The 24,143-nt window shown below is 15.6% G+C and overlaps 2 pseudogenes; one reads left to right on the top strand and one right to left on the bottom strand.

Moving 5' to 3' along the window:
• The first annotated feature begins 7,711 nt into the window (after positions 1-7,711).
• Positions 7,712-8,353, top strand: LOC125290234 (annotated as a pseudogene).
• Positions 8,354-19,899: 11,546 nt separating this feature from the next.
• LOC125290249 lies at positions 19,900-21,805 on the bottom strand (annotated as a pseudogene).
• Between the last annotated feature and the right edge of the window lie 2,338 nt (positions 21,806-24,143).

Raw genomic sequence — 24,143 nt, 5'->3', positions numbered from 1 at the left:
AAATAAATAGGTTAGAAGAAAATTAAATGAATAATTTTTATTTTTTACAAATTTTTTTCATAAAAATATAAATAATGTTTTTTAAAAAAAGATTTAAAAAAAATAGAAATATAGAAAAGAAATCATTTGAACCTATGAGATTAAATGAAAAATGAAAAGAATGTTCTGATAATATTATTATATGAAAATTATAGAATAATTTAATACCAATGTTTAATACTAAAATATATTAGAAAGTTAGAGAAGAATATAAAGAATGTGGAATAGTTAATGATATTATGGGTTCAATATATGAAATATTAATTATTACAAAATTAAATAATCAATATAATAACATAAAAAATATCTATATAGATAAGAATAGAACAATTAAAAAAGAAATATTTTTTAAAAAATAAAAATTAATGCACTTAAAGTTGATTTTCTACTTCTAAAAACTCATACATATCCTCTCCCTAAGTTCTAACATCTTCCCTATAATAAAAGTAATAATAATAAAGTGATCCTATAATAATAGGTGTTAAAATTAATATAAATATATATCTAATAATATTAATATCGGTATTTTTTAATTTATCGTCTTTGTTTTCTTCGTCTTCATCATTTTCTAGAATTTTATCTTCTTCTAACACAATATTTTTATAATTATTAAACTAACTATCATGACCTTCTATATTTATTAAATTAAGTGAAAAATATTCATTATTATTTTTATTTTCTATTAAAAGTAAAATTGCTATATTACTAGTTGTACTAGTTTTTATAGGATTATCTTCATAATTATTTTTAAAATTTATAATATTTGATCCAATAAATTCTGTATATATTTCCTCATCTTTTATTTCTATAATATATTTAACCAAAAATCCAAATTTTTTTATATTATTTTCTATTAATTCTTTATTTTCTTCTATAATTTTACTATTTGTAAGTATAAAATTATCTATAGAATTTTGATCTATAGTTACACAGATTTTGTCTATTTTAGGTATTACCATTTTTTTACTTTCATTAAAAATAAAATCTTTTTTAGCATTTATTATATCTTTTAAATTTTCACTACTTTTATACTCTATTATATCTATATATTTTTTATGATCTTTAGAATATTTCTATATATTTTCATCCATATCTATATTTTCATCATTAATTACATATCTAAAATAATTATAATTATCAGTAATAAAAGTAAATAAATTTATTTTAATTTTTAAAGATAAATATCATTCTATATTTATTTTCTATGAAAATTCTAACGAAAAAATTGCTGAAAAAAACCATTTAAAAGGAAAATTTATTATACCTTGTTCTTCTATTGAATTATATTTTTCTTCATCAACTTCATATTTTATTTTTTTCTAATCTAATTCATTTATTTTATCTTTTAATGAAGTAATTGACTAATAATCTAAATTTTCATTTTGGCTATTTCCATTGCTATCAATTGTATGGTTAAAAGTAAATCAAAAACCAGATATATCAAAATCTGTCTTTGAATCAAATCCAAAATGAATATCTGAACTAAAATTGTTAGAACTTATTCTGTATAATAAAACAAATACTAAAACATGTATTTTTATCATATTGATAAAAATAGAAATTATATAAAATATTTATTATAAGGATATTTTAAATTTATATAGTTAAAACTCTTTATACAACTTTGGTAATATATTTGTAGGATTTCAATTTGATGTTATTTTATTTGTATCTATACCATTCTAATATTTATTACTAATAATACCATATTTGGTGTTAATTTTTATATTATCCGTTTTAAAAAATACAATTTGAGCAATTCTTCTACCAACAACTAATGGAATTTTATAATATTTTGAATTATTAGTAATTTCCATTGTTCATCTATTAACATAACCTACATCTCCTCATCCTGCACACTTACAAACTTCAATAAAACATCTACCAAAAGAAGATCTTGCTTTCATCATGGTTGTAATATTATCACAGTTAGAACCTATAAATTCAATTGTATGAGATAAAATAGTTTCCTATGGATTAATAAATATTATTTTATCATCTTCATTTATATTTTCTAATTCGATATTTAGATCATAATCCTTTAATTTTTTAGCTACCTATAAATTTCCTCATATTTTATTTACACTGTTTTCTGAATATATATTAAATATTGAATCATTGTTTGTATTTATCTATTCTCTATAATAATATTCTCCTAAGCATACATCATAACTAGTATTATTTAAATTTTTTATATTGAATGGCTTTATAAATATATTCTTCATTTCTATTTCATTTAAAATTATTTCATTTGATAAACAACTATAATTATTATTGTTATTTTTCATATGATATTTTTATTTATTTAAAAATATAATTCTATTAATAATTAATATTATTAAATTTCTAGTATATTCATCATCTTTTAATATAATATTTTTTATTATACTATATTCTTTTCTATATAAATATAAAATAAACTAATAACTTTCTCATGATAAAATATTTATTAGTTGAATATTTTTTGATTCTATATAAAATAATAATTCGAATAAACAATTTTTTATTAATTTTTTTAATTTTATTTTTCTACATATATTAATAATTTTATTATCAGTAATAATATCAAAATCTATATTGATATCAATATTAATCATTAATTTATATTTTTCAAAATTTAATTTAGATAAGAAAAATTTTACTACAGAATTATTATACTCTTTAATTAAATATTCAAAAATTTTATTATAAATTATTGATAAATCAATAATTTCTAAATTAAATAATATAAATAATTTTAATATTTTTTTCTATTCTCTTTTTGTTAAAATATTAAATAAATAATAAAAAAATATATTTTTTTCTAATATTCATTTATTTTTTATTTTATTTCATATATTTATTTTTTTTTTATTATATTCTATATTCTAATTGTTTATGTCTATATTCTTTTCATTATCAATATTATTTTCTATTTTTTTCAAACCAAATAATAAACTTTTAATAGTATTGTCTTCTGGTAATAAACAATTAAATATAAAATATAAATCATTATATTTTACTAATATAGAATTAAAATTTATAATAAACTTTTTATAATTTTTATGAGATAATATATATTCATTAAAACAATCAAAAATTTCCTTAAATTTATTTGGATTATTATCTGTTAATATTTGACATACTTCTATAAATTCATTATAACTATAGTTCATAATAAAACTGTTTATTAATTTATGTAAATTGATAAAATTAACTTAATAATTTATTATAGTTGATTTTTTATTTTTATTAAAAAAATTATATTTTATTTCTTTATTAGACTTATTTATAAAAAAAATATTTAATTTTAGTAATTAATATTATTAATTATATATTAGATATAAAATAAAAAAACATATAAAAAACTAAAATGATCATCGGATTATAATTATAAATTATTATGATAAAAATAATTAAATTTAAATTAATTAATTAATTTTATTTATTTATTAAAAATTTATGTTAGTAATTAGATTGGCTCTAAATTTCATAAAAGTAGAAAAAAGGCTATCAAAATTACAAATTATTGTAGATCCATTAAATTTTTTAATTAAGTATTTTTAATAAACTTATTAATTTTAAATAATGGATCATGGATAATATAAAATTTTATATATCTATATTATCAAAAATTTGTGTTATTAATTTTTATGGCAATAAGTAGATTAGCAAAAGAAATATCAGAATTAAAAAGAATAGCTCAAGGAAATAAAAATAATCCAGAAGGTATAATTAATTTTGAAAATACATCTGATATTACAATGTGTTATGCTACTATTAAAGGACCAGAAGATACAATATATACAGATGGATATTTCAAATTAAAACTATTATTTCCTTCTGAATATCCATTTTAGCCACCAAAAATAAATTTTGAAACAAAAATTTGACATCCAAATATTTCATCTGTTACAGGCGCAATATGTTTAGATATTTTAAAAAATAAATGGAGTCCGGCACAAACTATACGATCTGTTTTAATATCTATTAGATCTTTATTAGCTGAACCTATTCCTGATGATCCGCAAGATGCTATTGTTGCAAGAGAAATGAAAGATAATTATGAAAAATTTAAAAATTCAGTAAAATAGTGGATTAAATTATACGCGCAACAACCATAGAATACAAAAATACAAAATCTAATAGATATGGGTGTAGATAAACAAGAAGCAGAAGAAATATTGGAAAAATTTTAGTATGATGAATATAAGGCTGTTGATTATATATTTGGATAGAAAAAAATAATTAAATTTTTATATATTATATTTTTTAATAATTATTATTAATTAGTTAATTTGTATTTTTAAATTTTTAATATATTTATAAAATTTTATAAAATTTATTTTTTATTAATTAATTTATTATACATATTATTGTCAAATTTTAATATATATTGTGATCTTTCTTTTAACAATTCTTTATTTATTCTATCTTTAATTAATATTTTATCTTCATCTGAAATAATTAAATCTACTTGTGCATTATTTACCATAAATAAAGAATCAAATATATTTTGTATTGTTTCTGTAAAATTTTCTCCTTTTACTAAAGTAAAATAATCTAATTCCTTTTCTTTTTTAATTTTATTATATAATTTTTCTAATCTTTTTTCTTCATTAATTTTTTCTTCATCTACTTTTTCTATTTCGTTTATTTTTTTCTATATCTATATCTATTCCATATCTATTTTTCTTCTTTTAATTTTTTCTTTTATTATTTTCTTATTTTCGTTAATTATACTATCATCTAATAAATATCTACTTAGAGGGATAAAAGTAGGTAATAATTTAAGATATTTATAACAATATTCCTAATCAAATAAATTTCAATCTATTTTTTTCTATTGATCTTCAAACATAAATTTAAATTTATTATTTGATCTTATTATTTCAATAAATTCTTTAGGATTTATACTAAAATTTTGATCTTTAAAATAATTATTTTTAATATACATAATTATTTCTTTCATTAAATATATATCTATATCAGCTTCACTAGTATACCTAACAGATTTATATAATAATTCTTGTTTATTAATTAAATCAATAAGTACTTCATCTTCATTGAATTTATCTTTAAATTCTTCAATTTTTTCTAATAATTCATTATATTCTTTTCTTATTTCTGCTCTTTTCAGTAAATCTATATTATTATCTTTATCACAATCCATATTAAAAATAAAATATATTTCAAAATTAAAAATTAAAAATAACAATTTAATATCTTCTATAATTTCTATTATTATAATAACTGTTAGAATTGTTATAATTATCATTATACCCATGATAATCGAAATTTCTTCTGTTCTACTACATTTCATGTCTATTTTTTCGCTAGGTTTGGGTTAATTTAAGCCATATTTCTCTTCCCTAAAATATAACTCCATTATATTTTTCTATTATTAACTCTCCATCTTCTTTACTTTTGACTTCTACAAATGCTATACCTCTTGAAAGACCTGTAGGAAATTTTTTAGGTATATAAACATCCAATACAACAATATATTTTTCAAATTCATGTCTTAAATCTATAGGATGTGTTCTGTAATTTAAATTTCCTATAAATATTGTATATGTTTTATTCTCCTAATGCATTATGATATTTTTATTAATATAAATATTTAAGAAAAAATGAAATACTATAGTTATTTAACAGATATTTATAAAAAAATATCAAAAAAATTCGATATAGAAAATGATTAGAAATTTGCAATATATTTAGAAAAATATAATATTAAAATAATATGTAAGAAATATGAAAATTATGAAAATAAAAAATTATATGATTTTCTTTCATTATATAATATATGTTATTTGAAAAAAGATATAGATATGTATTTTATTTAGTCTACTTTAAATTTTATAGAATTAATAGAAATTTCAGCTAATAATTAGTTAGAATAGATAGTATTATATAAAGCTAAAAAATTTTGTTCATATGCAAATCGTATACCTTTTTATGGTATGTAGTCTGTTGTTTATATTTTAGGTATTAAATATTGATTTTTATATTGTGAAACTATAAAAAATAAAAAAGAATTATATTTAATAACATTAATTAGTATTAAAAATTTAATTAAAAGAATATAGAAAAGAATATTTAATATTAAAGAATAGAATTTATTAACATATATTTATTACTCTGTATTTTATATAATATTAACATATGTAAGAAAAGAAATATAGGATGTATTTTATTTTTTATTTTTATTTAATTCACAAATAAATATTAATAACATGCCATATAAATTAAAATTTTTATCCAAATATTTGAAATATAAAGAAAATTTATTAAATACTGAAAATTTATTAAATAAAATAAAACGAAAAATAAAAATAAAAAAAATTTATTCTAATTTATTTCATTTATTATTTATTCTATTAGATTTTACACATAAAATAGAAACAAAAAATATAATTGATTTAATTAAATTATTAAACATATTTAATTAATTTTTTGATTTTTTATTAAATATATTTTAAAAAAACAATTATTAAATAAATATATTTAATTAAATTATTTAATAATACCTATAAAATTTGTAAAGTCGCCTTTAATTATATATGCAGATTTTTTATCTGGATATTGGTTATCTTTATTAATTAATATTGCATCTATTAATACTATATTATTAAACTAATCAAATGAAATTAATATACCTTCATATATATCTTCATTCTACATTACACAATGAACTCTTTTTTCTAAATAAGATGTTAATGAAGATTCTAATGTATATTTAATAAATTCATAATTTTCCATTATTAAATTTCTTTATTTTATGATATTTATAATAATTAAAAATTTAATAAAAGATTATAATTAATTACTATATGTATAATTATTAAATGTAAATTTTTGTTTTAAAAAATTAATACTTATATCTTTTTTATATGAATTTAAATAATTTATCATTGATTCAATATATTTATTTTTTTCATCTATATTAATGTATTTATCAGTTATTATTAAATTTTTATTTAAACTAATACAAAATCTTGTATACATTAAATGTTTTGTATTTAATTTTTTAATAAATATTTTTTGTTTTTTACTAGTAGTTCTTTTCATACCATAAACTAAACATCTATTCTATTCTTTATTAAAATTTAATATTATACATTTTGATCCTGCTCTTCTTCCATATGTTATTATTGCTACTCTACCTTCTATTGGAATTATTTTTGTCATTGATAAAAATATAATATATAATATGTTTTTATATAATTTTTAATTATTTTTATCAAATAATTATATTTACGTTAATATAATATTAAAAAAATCACAAAAAATATTTTTATAAATTTTAATAATTACTATATTTTATTATAAAAAAATTAATGTATTTTCTATTTTTATCAAAAAACATAAAAGTATGAGAAATTCATATAGTTCATTTTAGAGAAATTCATATGGTTATTCAAGAGGAAATACAAATCCAAAGAATACAAATGACTTACTAAAGTATTATAGACTAGATATAGTTTCAGAATAGGAAACAAATAAAATATCATCAGAAGATATTAAAAAAATATTGTTCAAAGATACAAATTTTCAAAAAGGCATAGATTTTGATAAATACTCTGAAATACCTGTATCAACAGAAGTTTTTGTTTAGAATAAATGTTCTAAAATTAATGAAATAGAAAATATAAAATAGTTATCCGAATTAAATTTCAATAAAAAATTAATGGATAATATTAAACTTTGTGGATATCAATCTCTTACCCCTGTACAAAAACATGCTATACCTTATATTGCTATAAATGATTGTGATTTGATTTCATGTGCACAAACAGGATCTGGAAAAACAGCTGCATTTTTAATACCTACTATAAATCAATTATTAATGAATTTAAATAATAGAAAAAGTTATAATAATAAATATGGTAATAATAATCCACATTCTCCATTATTATTAATATTAGCACCTACAAGAGAATTAGTATGTCAAATATATCTTCATGCAATGAGACTTTGTTATAGAACAGGATTAAGACCTATGGCTATATATGGTGGTGCATCTTTAGATCAATAGTTAAGAGATATGTAGAAAACAGATAATACAGATATTATGATAGCAACTCCTGGTAGATTAACAGATTTAATAACAAGAAGAAATATAACATTATAGAATGTTAGATATTTTGTATTAGATGAAGCAGATAGAATGTTAGATATGGGGTTTGAACCATAGATAAGATAGATAATAAAAGAAGGAAAATTGCCAGATGCTTATGATAATTAGGATAATAAAATTAAAACTACTATAATGTTTAGTGCAACATTTCCTAAATAGATATAGCAATTAGCACGTGAATTCTTAGATTAGCATTTACATTTATTAAAAATAGGATTTATAGGTGCAACAGCTTCATCTGTTGAATAGATATTTATTAAAACTGAAGATGGTTGGGATGAAAAAAAGAAAAAAATTGAATAGATTATATTAGAATAGAAAGAAGGATTAATATTAGTTTTTTTAAATACTAAAAGAGAATGTAAAGATTTGTTAAAATATTTTAATAATTATAATATAAAAAGATAGACAAATAAAAATTGTATATGTATACATGGAGATATGGAATAGCGTGAAAGAGAAAGATCTCTATCTGAATTCAAAGATAAAAGAGCGTAGGTTTTATTTGCTACAGATGTTGCTAGTAGAGGAATAGATATACCTAATGTAGAATTAGTTATAAATTATGATATGCCAAGAAGTATAGATGACTATGTTCATAGAATTGGTAGAACAGCAAGATGTGGTAATAAAGGTAAAGCTATAACAATAATTGGAGAAGGAGATAAAAATGGTGTATATATTAAGGATTTAATTGATTTATTAAAGAAAAATAATATTATGATTCCAGAATTTTTATATGATTATCAAAAAATATTTATGCAAAAAAGAAAATCATCATTTGGCAACAATAGATTTAGAAATTCGTATACAAATAGAAGATCATCATATAACAACTATAATAGTAATGATAAATATGGTAATTATAGCAATAATTATAGTAATAATAGCAATAGTGAAGGAAATAATAGAAATGATTCATACAGATCATCATATAACAATAATAATAACAGTAGAAATAGTTATTCAAATAATAGAGGTTATGATACAGAAACAAATTAGAGAAAAAATAGTAAAGATGGAGGTTATAGTCATTTTATCAAAAATAGAGACATTTAATTTTTAAGAATTTTTATTTAAAAAAAATATTTTATTTATAAAATTTGATTTTATAATATTTTTATAATTAAAAAGATAATATATTTTTAATATTAAAAATATTGATTTTTACTTATTAATATTATTTATTATGATTTAAATAAATTACTATTATAAAAATTATAAAAATAAACATAATAGTAAATAAATTAAATTGATGAAAGTATATTATCTTTTTGATAAAAATTAATATTATTTTAATTAATCCAATTTTTTGGTCAAATTCATTTTTCCTCTTTTTCTTATACCATCTTTATATCTTCTTTTATATTTAAGTCTTATTAATGCTCTACCTACAAGTTTTTTTACTTTCTATTTTTTTTCTCTTTTAGGTGCTTTGGATCTTACCTTACCTGCTTGTGTTAATGAACCATGTTTTTTTCCCATTTTCTTTTATAATGATATTTTTAAAATAATAATGTTTTTAATTTTATCAATAATAATAATTTTTAATTTTTATTATATTATTAATATATGAAATAAATATCCAATAGAATATAAAATAGAAAGAGAAACATAGGAAGATTATTATTTTTTAATATTAAAAAATGAACTAATAAATAATTTACCAAATATTAAATTCAATATTTTTGTTTATTTTACAGATGAATATTTAGAAACTAAAAATGATGCATTAAATTATGTATTAAATTATATAATTCCATATAATATATTAATTAATAAAAAAACAAACTGTCATTTTTTTATAGAAACATATAAAAATAATAAATTTAAATATTTAAATTATTATATATATAATATTAAATTATTATAGAATTTTAATAATAATTATAATGTAAATAAAACTGAAATAGAATATAAAAAAATAAAAAATATTTATAAATATTCAATATAGTATTATGTAATAATATTTTTATTACTTAATTTACCTATAATATATCTAATAAAAAATTTATTTATTTTAAGAAAAGATACTTAATTATTTTATTATTTTATTATTAAATAAATTTACTATTTTATATATATTATTTAATTCTAAATTATTATCTATTATTGATAGTTGTATGATTTGAAATATATATTTTATAGATTCATATTCCTATATTAACTAACATAAATAATCTATTACATTTTCATTATTATAAATAACTTTTAAATAAGTTAATCTTATATTTATTATTTCTCTTATTTTTTCTTTAGTTAATTTATTTAAATGAATTGTTATAGAATTTTTAATTTCACTTTTCTCATTTTTATCTGTTAATAAAAAAGTTGGTGATTTTCTTAATTTTATTTCTGATTCTATTCATTCTATTATCTAATTGTTTAAATAATTAATATCTTCTATTATAACTAATCCATAATATAATTCTCCTATTCCCTATTCTATATATTTTTTAATTTTATTATCTATATCTTTTATATTATTATTTAAAATATAAAAATCATATAATGTAACATCTTGAACAATAGTTTTTCTATTTAAAACATTTCCTTTTGGTAAAGATATATATATTTCTGTTTCTAAATCAAATTCATGAGAATAACAATCATTTCTACCTAATTTTTTTAATATAGAAGAATTAGATTCATAATAAATTATATCTCCTATTTCTATATTTTCTTTTTTTATATCATTTATCAAAAAAGGATTTAAACTTAAAGACATTGTTCCTTTCTATGATTTTAATAACATATTTATTTTTTTTATTTTTTTATTTTCTTCTATATAATTTATAGATAGAACTTCTCCTTCATATATTTCTTTAATTTCTTTAATTTTTAAAGAAATACTTTTTCATACTATATTTTGTATATCTTCTATTGTTTTTATTTCTGTTGCTTGAATAAAATTAATAGGATATTTATTTCCTAATTCTAAACTTAATGCAATACAACAACTTGTCTTACCAGCTTCATTTTCTGATTTTATATGTATAATTTTTCCATTTCCTTCATTTTTTTCTATATATTTTATTATTTTAGATAGTAATATTCTCTAATCGTCTTCAATTATTAAACCTGTATTATTTTTATTATTTTCATTTATTTTATTTGAAGATATACCTTTTATATGACTAAAAAAAGTTGGACATGTTTGATAACAATTATATTCCATAATTTTGATAAAAATAGAATGTTGCCAAAAAGAATGTTAGATGAAATTTATACTTCTGAAATGGAAATAAAGGACCCAGTTATTGCAGAAAAACTATTAGAAAAATTGTTAAAGGAAAAAAATGATATTAAAAAAAATAAAAAAAATAAACTACAAGAATTATTAAATTTATAGAAGACAATAATATACAATTAGTTAATATAATTTTAATTTAGTTATTCAAAATAAATAATTATACATATTCTTATGAAAAATTAATTAAATAGTCGCTTAGATTTTCTTCTATATAAGTTTCTATATATTTCAATTTATATTCATCTATTTCTATAGTCTATAATGGTAAAATCAATTTTGATAAACCAGCTGATTTTTCTAATTCTTTATAATTAAAATAGTTTTGTTTTTCAATTTCTTTTAAAAATTCTTTAAAATCTATTTTTTGATCTGTTAAACTTATTTTTTTAATAATAATTTTTATAAATAATATTTGATATAAAATATCTATTTTATTATATATTGTTAAATAAGATATCTAAATAATTTTTTCTATAAAATATAATTTAACTATACAGTTTTTTAATCTAATTCATTTTTCTAAAATATTTATTTTATTATAATCTTCATAATCCTCATGATTTTCAATTTCGTCAAAACTTTTATATAATTCTAATAATGCATATAATAAATTATGTTTAAATATTAGGATTTCATTTTTATTATATAAATCTGATAAAATAGAAATATCTTTATTTATTAATATATCTATTGTATTAAGATGTATTATATTTATATTTATTTTTTCATTTATTTCTTGCATTTCTTTTTCAAATAAATTTTTATCAATATTCTAATAATCTATTATTTTTGTATCATTTATTATTAAGTCAAATAAATCCTGATTAAATTCTTTTCCTTTTAATTTAAAACAATCTAATACATATAATTCATATTCATATTTCTGTTTTATAAAAATATTATAAAAATATTCTTCATTTTCTTTATTATAATCTATAATAATATTATCTAACTATGTAGATCATTTATGAAAATTTCCAAAAATTATATTTTTCATAACTTTATTATTTATAATAGTAGTTGTATTTTTTAATTCTGATATAATATAAAGTATTGAATCATATTTTACTTGATCTATATTTAAAAATATTGTATATAATAAAAATTTATATCCAGAAATTGCTATATTATAAAATTCTTTTTTACTAAATAGTCTATGATTATCAATTAAAAAATTATTAAAAATATTAATTTCACTATTAGTTAATTTAAAATAATTTTTATTATTACTTAATGTATAATTTATAAAATCCAACATTAAACGCTTATTTTTAAGTTTTTCAACATTATTCTTAAATAAATTAATAGGATTAATTACTTTTAAACTATATAATAAATAATCTATAATCTATAACATTTGCTACTAGATTTTAGAATTAGTTAATTTATAATGTACTTTATAAAAATATAATAATAATTCGCTATATCATGTTGAAGGAAATTTTATATATAAATTATTTTTATTATTTTTATTAGACTATAAATCATATCCAAAATTTATATCTGAAATATTTATTTGATTATATCATAATATCTAATGCTTTAAAAAAAATATTATTATTTTATTTTTAATATCAATAGTATTAATATTATCATCAAAAAAAATTAAAAAATCTTTAAGATATATTAAATTTCATTGATAATAAATATTAAAATAATAAATATATGAGTTTAAACTATTATCTTTATTTATATCTATTCAATATTTATAATTTAATGTTTCTTTCTAAGAAAATAAAAATATAGAAGTATTATCATTAGTTTTATTATAATAATGTACTAAAAATTGCATTTTATCAACTACAAATAAAATATAATTATTATCGTCTAAATAATCGACATCTATATTATATGTGCATCATGCTATTAAACTATAAAAAAAATCAATTGACATATTTTTTAATTTAGGATCATATAGTTTTTTTATAAAAAAATGCATATTCTACTATAAAATTAATCTAAAATATTTAGAATAATCTGTTAATAATAATAAATCTTTAATTAAAATTTTAGAAACATCTAATAATACTTCACTAGAATTAAATGATAAAGAAGTATATAATATTGTATTTTCATAATTTTTAAGACTTATATAATTAATAAATATATAATTTATTACTGATTTATAAATATCTGAAATATCTATGTTATTTATTAAAAAATTTATAAAATTTAAAACAAATTTTTTTTCATATTTATTTTCTATATTTAATTTATTTTTTCATTTTTTTAAAAAATCAATAGATTTTTGATAATTAATATTATCTGAAATACTTGGACCTATTGTTTTACATAAATCTATATATTCTATTCATATATTGAGTTCTTCAGATGTTATATTATTAAATTCTTTGTAGAAAAATTTAAAATAATCATCAAAAGTATTTTTTTTAAATATAAAATCATTATTTTCAATTTCATCCATTTCTTCATTTAATAAATATATATAAGAATATTTTAATAATTCTTCATCTTCTTCATCTTCATCTTTTTGATATTCTCAATATTTAATTCTTGCAATATTAATAAAATCTTTAATATCTTTTTTACCTCACTAACTATTATAATCTTCAGATATTTTTACTGCTTCTAAATATTTTTTTTCTATAAACTATTCATTAGATAATATATTATTGTCAATTTTCTATAACTTACCAAGTTTTATTTTATTTTTAAGTTTTTTTAAATCTTCTTCTTCTTTATTTGATTTATTTTCTTTATTTTCTAAAATTTCATATAATTTTTTTTCATTTCCTAAATATAATCATGATTCATCATTTTCTTTTTTAGAATCATCTGATTCATAATGAATATTTTTTATAATTATAATTAATAATATTATAATAATTATAATAAAAACAGATAAAATAACATACTTTACTTTATTATTTTTTCTTGGTTGTGCATTAATATTCCCCATTATTTTTTTATAATATTTTATGTAAAAAAATTAATTATAAACTAATTATATATAATATTTTGAATAAAAATTATATAATAAATGAAATTATATAAATGAAATATTAAATTAAAAATCCGAATATTAAAAATTAAATTTAATTAATTATTTTTTATATTATATATTAAATAAAATAAAAATATATTTTATCTGATATTTTTTTAATTATTTTAATTATTTTGCCTTTTTTCTTTTTCTTTTTTGATTTTTCTATTTACTTTCATTCTAAATTGAATGTGTTGATTCATAATCTATTTTAAGATATGTATAATATCCATAAACAATAATTATACATCATAAAAAATAAATTAAAAGAGATAAATATTCATATTGTACTATAAAATCTCAAATATTTTCAACCATTAATTTATTGGATTTTATTAAATTTTAACACAAATAATTTTATATACCTTTATTAAAAAATTAAAATATGAATGAAACAGATATTTGAAATTTAATTATAGAAAAAATACCTATTAATAATATATATGAAAAAATGATTATAAATATAAATAAGGATAATCTTGATAAAATAAAATTTACATAGAATAATACAAATATTATTATATCAGAAGAAATAATATCATTTATTAATTTTCATGTTAAAATTTTTAATAATATAACAAATTAGAAAAAAATATATAATATTATTTAGTTTTTTTATAATAAATTAAATGATAATGATATTATATTATAGTCAAAAGAATTTACAACAATTATTTTTATATATATTTATAGTAAATGCCATGATGAAAAAATAGCTTATTATTTTTATAATAAAATATATTAGAATATTAACAAATATTATAATAATAAAGATTTTTATATTTATATTTTAGCATTATTAAAATATATAAAATAGGATAGAAAATTTAATGATACAAAATTTAATATAAAATAGTATAAAGAAAATGAATTATTAGAATTAAGTTATATTTTTTCTAATTATTTAGAATCTCTCTTTATACATGCATTTTCTAATAAATTAATAGAATATACAATAATAATATTAATAGAATTTGATTTTTATTTAATAATTTCTTTACTTTATAATATATTAAATCAAAAAAGATGTCATTTAGATGTAAAGAAAAATAAAATACATGATATAATACATAATGTTTTCAATGATATAGATGAAAAAGATATAATGAAATATTTAACACCTTGTATTAAATGATATAATAATAATATAGAAAATTATAAAAAAATATTAGCAGATGAAAAAGCTGCACTTGAAAATATTAAAAGTTTAAAATATAAAATATTTGAATCACCCACAGAATTTTGAAAAAAATTTAAAAATAATATAATTAAAAATGATTGTAAATAGGGAAATTATTTAACATCTTTTTCTTTTAAACATAATAATATGGGATTTTTGACTTTTAAAGGTTTAAATAAAAAAAGAATTTCAGATGATTCTGAAAATGAGGTTTTTATTACAGGAACAATAAGTAATAAAGATAATAATAGTATTAATAAAGATAATATTAAAAAAGAAACTATAAATAGTTATAATTTACATAACTATATCAATTTTCCATGTTTATTAATGGAAGGTTATTTACATAAGATTTCAAAAGGTTATTTTAATAAAATAAAATATAAAAAATATTGATTTATAGTTAAAGATTGCTTTTTAGCATATTCTATTTCACCAACTTCTCCACCTAGAAATGATCAATATTATTGATTAATAGATGCTGAAATTGAAATTTTAGATTAGGAAAAATAGAAAAACTATTTTAATATAATAATTAAAAATATTCATGAAGAATCTGATAATAATCTTTTGACTTTAATAGCAGAAAATAAAGAAATGATGGATATATGAATTGCTGTTATTAAAAAAGCATCTAAAGGTTGTAATGTCGTCATTTAAATATATGAATGATTAAAAAATTTAAATAAAATAATTTATAAAATTTGTTTTTTATAATTTATATCATCTTTTTCTTTATGAATTTTATTTTTAATATCAATAGAAGAAGATTTAATAATTTGTTTTTTATTATTTATTTTATTATTTTTATAATTAGATAATATATCTTTTATATTAGATATATCATATATTTCTTTATTATTATTTATAGTATTTTCTATATTAAAATTTTTATTTATATCTATATCATCTAATTCTTTTTTATCTATATAATTTTCTATTTCACTATTATTATTACTATCTTCATAATTTTCATAATTTTCTATTTCACTATTATCAGAATATAATTTTTCTATTTTTTCATTTATTATTTTCTTTTTTCATTTAGGTATCGTAATATATTTTTTTAATTTTTTATCATAATATTCTATATATTCATTTTTATCTAGATTATTAAATATTTCAGGATATTCTATTTTTATTTTTTCATTTAAGTTATTTTTTCTTTTTAATTTATTTAATATTTCTTCATCTCTATCTACAAATGCTCTTTTATAAAATTCTAATATTTTTTTATTTTTTTCATTTTTCATTTTATTTGTTAACTTTTCAGCTTCTTCACTATTATAACTCTCTATATTTTCATTATCTATAAAGGATTCATTATCTATAATTTCTTCTGATTCTGATTCATTATTATTATTTCTTTTATATTTCATTATATCTAAACTATTTTCCATATCTTGATCTGTATTTATATCTGATATTGATTCAGCTTCTAATTCAAAAAAATTCTTTATTTTTTTATTTTCATTTTTTGATATATTTTTTATTTTTTTATTTTCATCTTCCTATATATCTTCTATATAAGAATCTGAATTTAATTTATTTTCTTTTTGAATATTTATATTTTTTGTTATTTCTTCTAAGCTATCATTATTTTCATTATTACTTTCTTCTATTATACTATTATTACTATCATTATTAATAGTAGTATTATTTATCTAATCATTTTCTATTATATTATTGTCTATCTTTTTATTTTTTATTTTTTCATAAACGTTCTATTTTAATTCTTTAAAATATTCTTTTCTAGTTATAGGTTCATCTTTATTAATTTCTATAATTCTATTATTATTTATATTTAAAAATATTCTTTCAAATTTTTTTAGTTTTAATTTTTTCTAATTTTTTATAATAATTTCATTATTTTTTTCAGTAGTTATTATTTCATTAAATATTTCATTAATTAATGGATTTTTATTTTTCTTTATAATATTATTTAGTTTTTTATTTTCATTATCTGATATATTATTATTTAATAATAATTTTCTTTGTTTTTCTTGTTCATCAAATTCTTTAATAAATTTAAGTTCTTCATTTTCTGAACTAATTAGTTCTTCTTCAGAATACATTTTTATTTTATTTTACTTAAATTTAATTTAATTTTATTATTTTAGTGTTTATTAATTATTAATATTTTATTATTATTATATCTATATATAAATTATTTAATTATTGAAATATATCTATTATCATTATATTATATATATCGTATATAATTATATTAATTTATTTAAAAATAAAAACAATTAAATATATTTTTATAATAAGTATTTATAAATTAATATAATAATATAGAATAGATATACTATACTATATTATAAGTATAATAGATATATTTCAATAATTAAATAATTTATATATAGATATAAAAATAATAATAAAATATTTTATTTTTATTTTTTAACATACTATTAACTTAAATAAAAACGGATTTAAATTAAATTAATTTTAATTAATATATAAAATAATATACATAAGATAAATAATATGATAGAAAATATACCTTGTAATAATTTAATTATATTTATTTTTTTATTATATTTTTTATTAAAACTATATGATATAATCAATAATCCAGGCAATAAAAATGATAATAATGGTACTAATATATTAGATAAAATATTTAAAAATTCATTTAAACTATCTAAAAATATTATTGTTATAATATATAATAAAATATATAATATAGTTATAAATATTTTTTTCTTTATTTTCTATTTATTAAAAATTTCTAAAAAAAGCTAAAATAATATATTGCAAATAATTATAGACGTTAAAAATAAATTCAATATAACTAAAAATAATAAAGATATCATTAATCATCTTTTAGGTGTATATTGTATTATTATACTACCTGATTTATTATTAGATATTGCAATACTATATAAATATGAACCTGAAGAACCATATAATATTACTATAATATATAAAATTATCTATGCTATTACACAGTTTTTAAAATATAAATTTTTATTCTATGACTATTCTTTTATATTTAAAAATATAAAATGATATGAAAATAAAAAATTACCTGAATTAAATACTTCTATTATATTTTTTAAATTAAATTTTGGTTTAATATAATTTTTAACTTTATTAATTTCATTTTTAAATATGTATCCAAATATTATATTACATAACATACAGATAAATACAGATATATTACCTATATAATTAATTATAATATTTAAAAAAGGAGTAATAAATATTACTATAATAATACCTATAAATAATGATATAGCTAAATATATTCTTTGATAAATTTCTATTTTTTTAATATTTTTTATTTTAAATATAATTATTAATAACTAAGCCTATCTATATGTATAATATGAAAAAATTAAAGACAGGAATAATATTAAAATAATATTATAAATTAAAGAACTATTTTTAAAAAATAATATATCTAAAATATTTGTGAGTTTTAATATATCTTTATTTTCTAAAATTTTCATTTTAATATGTAAATAATTTAATAAATAATATGTATATAAATTAAATATAACAGTTATTAATAAAATTATTAAACTATAAAATGATCCTATCTTACTAACTACATATGGAAATAAAAAACACCCAAAGCCTAAAGCTATTTTTAACATACTCAATATAGTTTGTACATTTGTTAATTTTTTATTCATTTATAAAAATTAATTTAACTTTATGATAATTTATTTTAAATAAAAAATAATAATATTTTTTATTTTTTTCATTTAAATACTTTTTATTTAATATAATATATGTAAATTTTATTTTTTTTCTATAATATTTTGTATTTTATTTTGTTTTTCCAATAATAATAATATTTTTAATTTTTTTAATTTTTTTATAATATAAAAACAATTTAATAAAAAAATATCTATAACTTCTGTTCCATTAATACCTCCTGCATATGCTTTTATATCTCATTCATTTATTATAAATTCTTCATGTGATGTACTAATATATGGTGGATTAAATAAAATATAATCTAAATTTAATGTAACTAAATCTAATCCATTAAATAAATTTGTCTATATAACTTCTATATAACTATAATTTTTTGATACATATTTACATGCATTTTCATTAATATCAGTACCATATAAAATACATGTATTATTTACACTGTGAATATAATCTAAAATAATACCAGAACCAATACCAACTTCTAATATAATACTATAATCTTCAAACTTTATATTTTTTAATGTATCTATAAAAAAATATGAATCATTGCCCCCAAAATAAATATTCATAAAAATTAATTTTTATATTTTTATTAGAAAAATAATATTATTTAATTAATTAATTAGCTATATAATAGGATCTATTGATTCCTTTTTATTAAGTTTTATTATTTCTTCATCTTCTAAATATTTTAATAATTTTTTAATATCATCAACTGTTTGTATTTCTCTTAAATAAATTCAATAATCACTTGATAAACCATAATCTTCTTTATCCTATTTTAAATATCCTAATAATGTTTTAATACTAAACTATTTTTGTTTTATGTTCTAAAATAATAAAATTAATGCATCTATCTTTAATTTATTATTTTCTCTTTCTATTGTACTTCTACCTGTAATAATTAAATCTATATCTAATAAACCTGTTTTAGGATCAGTAGCAGAATTACATAATGCCGATTTTATTAATCTTAATGCTTCTTCTACATCTTCTATATTTATATATTCACATAATTTCATTCTAGCATGTGCTTCACTTATTCTAATTAAAGATTCTAACTATCTAGGTGTACATGTAATAATATTTTTATTATATGTATTTCCTATATTTCTTAATTCCAAATATGCTTTAATAATTCTTTCACTAGATTCTTCAGTGAATTTTGGATAAATTTTATTTCTTGAATAATCTATATACTAACTAAATAATTCTTCATTTATAATTTCTATTTTTTCTAATTCGTTATTTTGAGAAAATAAATTAACTATATGATTAGATAAATTTTCATCATTAATCTCATTGGGTCTATCTAACATTATATATATTAAATCGAATCTTGATAATAATGAAGACGGTAACTATATATTCTATATTATACTCAATCTAGGATTATATCTACTTTCTTTTGGATTAGCTGCTGCTAATATAGATGTTCTAGCATTTAAAGAACATACTATTCCAGATTTAGCTATACTAATAGTCTACTATTCCATTACTTCATGTAAAATAGCTCTAGCATTTTCATTCATTTTATCAAATTCATCTATACAGCATATACCTCTATCAGCTAATACTAATGCTCCTGATTCTAATACTATATCTTTTGTAACAGGATCTTTAGTTACATATGCTGTTAATCCAACAGCACTTGAACCTTTACCACTTGTATAAATTCCTCTTGGTATTATTTTATATACATACTATAATAACTATGATTTAGAAGTACCTGGATCACCGCATAATAAAATATTTATTTCTCCTCTAACTTGATTTTTACCTTTTAATGTTTTAGTTGTACCTCCAAATAACTAACATAATATTCCTTTTTTAATATCTTCATTGCCAAATATATTAGGAGCAAATGATTTTAATAAAATATCTATAATATTCTTTTTTGATCCTAATTCTTTTATTTTCTTTTCTAATTCTATAATCTCTTCTTCAGTATATATTTTATTTATTCTATGTAATCTTTCTTCTAATTTATTAAAAGTATTCTGTGATAAAACATTACAATGTAATACATCTATATATGTTTTAAATAAAGCTGAAACTTCTCTTCTTTTTGGATTTAATCTTATAGGCATAACTTTATATACACCAGTTATCTAAATTCTATCACCTGGATTAAATAATTCTACCATATCATCATAACAATAAACATCTAAAGAAACAGGAGTTTGTCCATGTGGAACTAAATCAGGAGCTTCCTATATTTTTAATTTCTATTTATTACCAAATGTACATTTCTAATCTATTAATTCTAAACTATATCTTTCTTTACATGTATTATTTTTACATTCTTTTAAATTAATAATTTTTTTCTTTTATAGTTTCTATTTCTAAAATAAATCCACATTTAATACATTTATAATATGCTATCTTTAAACTAGGTATAATATTACTTGTTTTAATTATCATACCTTTTATACTAATTATTTTTTCTACACTATCTGGATCTATATTTCTTATACTAATTTCATTTAAAATATTATAAGGTCTTATAAATATATTAAAATCTTGTTTCATACCTTTAAATAATTCCTTATTTTTACTCATTATTCTTAATCCTATTTTAGTTAAAATAATATTAAATAAAGGTAATGTTTCCTATGGATAATCTATTAAAACATTATATAAAAATTTACTATATGAATTTAAATGAACTGTATTTAAATTCATATTATATATTTCTTGTAATAAATTTTCTTTTAATATCACAAGATAATATGGTTCTTGATCTTCATCTAAATAAAAATTTTCTATAAATTCTATAAATTCATTTTCTATATCTTGATATGTTATATCCGTATTATATATAAATAATTTTTTTCTCTATTCCTAATTATATGACTAATAATTATATGTTGAAGGATGTTCTGAAAAACTTTCTTCTTTTTTAACTTTTCTTAATGGTGATAATAATCCTTTACTATCTATATTTAAAGAAGATGTATCAGATAAAAACTTTTGTTCTTTACTTAATTCTTCTGACTAACTACTACTCATAATTAAATTTTAGTGTTTAACATTATGAAAAAATATTATAAAGAAAAAATATTAGAATTACATCCAGATAAAACAAAAACTAATAAAAATAATAATAAATTAATTGAGTATATTAATATTTATAAAAAATTAAATAATGAAAATATTGAAAAAAATGAACATGAACATGAATATCATCAACAGATAATTAATATAAATGTAAATAATAAATTATTTACTTGTAATAGATGCGAAAGTAAAATAAATATAGATAATGATATAATTAATTTATTAAAAAATACTGAAATAATTATAGAATGTGATTATTGTCCTAATAATATTTTAATGAAATAAAATTTATATTTAACTTTTAAAATAGAAAAAACACAAATATATAAATGTAGATCTATCAACATAAAATTAAAACAAAACAAAACAAAAATATAATTAATTTAATTGATAATATAAAAAATATAATGAAAAATATAATAATAAAATATAATAAATAGATAATAGATAAAATTATTAAAAATATTAAAAATAAAAATAATAAAATAGATATTATAAATATAATAACATATAATGATAGTTTTTATAATAAAATAATATATAAACAAATTAATAAAAAAATATTAAAAATAAAAAAAAAGAATAGAATGCTGATGAAATATATATAAATAATTTGAATAATAAAAATATAGAGAAAATAATAAAAACACTTTATTATTAGAATAAAATAAAAAAAATAATAGTTTTTAATAATAAATTAAATAATTATTCAAATAAAATATATAATTTATATGAAAATTATAAACTAAATAGAATAAATATAGAATTTATAAGTATTTATAATTTATTATCATATATTTATATTGAGTTAATAAACAATAGATTTTATTATTTAATACATATTGATCTAATAAATATACAAAACTTTAATTAGCTTATTTATATGTTTAAAGTATTTTTTATAGAAAATAATAAATATAATAAGATTAAAATAATAAATTAGAATGAATATATATTAAAGTTATATAATATTTTAAATTCAGATAATAATAAAAATTTAAATGAAATATAGAAAAATTATTTATATATTTATATTTTAATTTACTTTAATTATAAATCTTTAAAATCACTTGATTATTTTATTAAATATATGATTAATTAGAATATTTAGATAAATGAAAAATAGCTTAATGAAATTCAAAAAATAAAAATTTTAAATAATATAAAAATAGAAGAATCTAATTTATCTAAAAAAAATAAAAGATTTAATAAATTATTAAATAATTCCTTATATTATAAACTTTATAATATTTTAAAAAATTTCTAATAATATAGAAGTATTTTAGTATAAAGTAAATATTAGTTTATTATAGCACAAAGAAATTATTATTAATTATTTAATTAATAATAATAAATTATTTAATATATTAAATAAAGAAAATGAAAATAATCTTAATAAAATATATAAATTATATAAAAAAGAATATAATAATAAAGAAAATGAAAATAATTTTATTAAAGATTTTAAAATATTAATACATCTTAATATTATAATAAAAAACTCTAATAAATCATATTCTTTATCTCCTTTAATATTTAACATTTATTAAAATAAAATATAAAATAAATATTTTTAAAAATAATCATAATTTATTTACAAATTTGGAAAATTATACTTTTATATCTAAAAAATATATGTGTGTTTCTATTTTTTCATTTTTCTTTATTTTATTTACATCTTTTATATGAGTTTCTGATGTTTGTATACATATAACAAATAAATAAAATATTAAAACAATATAATAAAATTTATAATATAAAATGAAATAGAATTTATGAAAATAATAGTTTCTAAAATATTAACTATTTT

This window comes from Alosa alosa, unplaced genomic scaffold (assembly GCF_017589495.1).
Source record: "Alosa alosa isolate M-15738 ecotype Scorff River unplaced genomic scaffold, AALO_Geno_1.1 AALO_1.0_unplaced_3, whole genome shotgun sequence".
In the NCBI taxonomy this organism is placed as follows: domain Eukaryota; kingdom Metazoa; phylum Chordata; class Actinopteri; order Clupeiformes; family Clupeidae; genus Alosa; species Alosa alosa.
The sequence above is the reverse complement of the archived record's forward strand: the minus strand, read 5'-3'. Positions and strand labels throughout refer to the sequence as shown.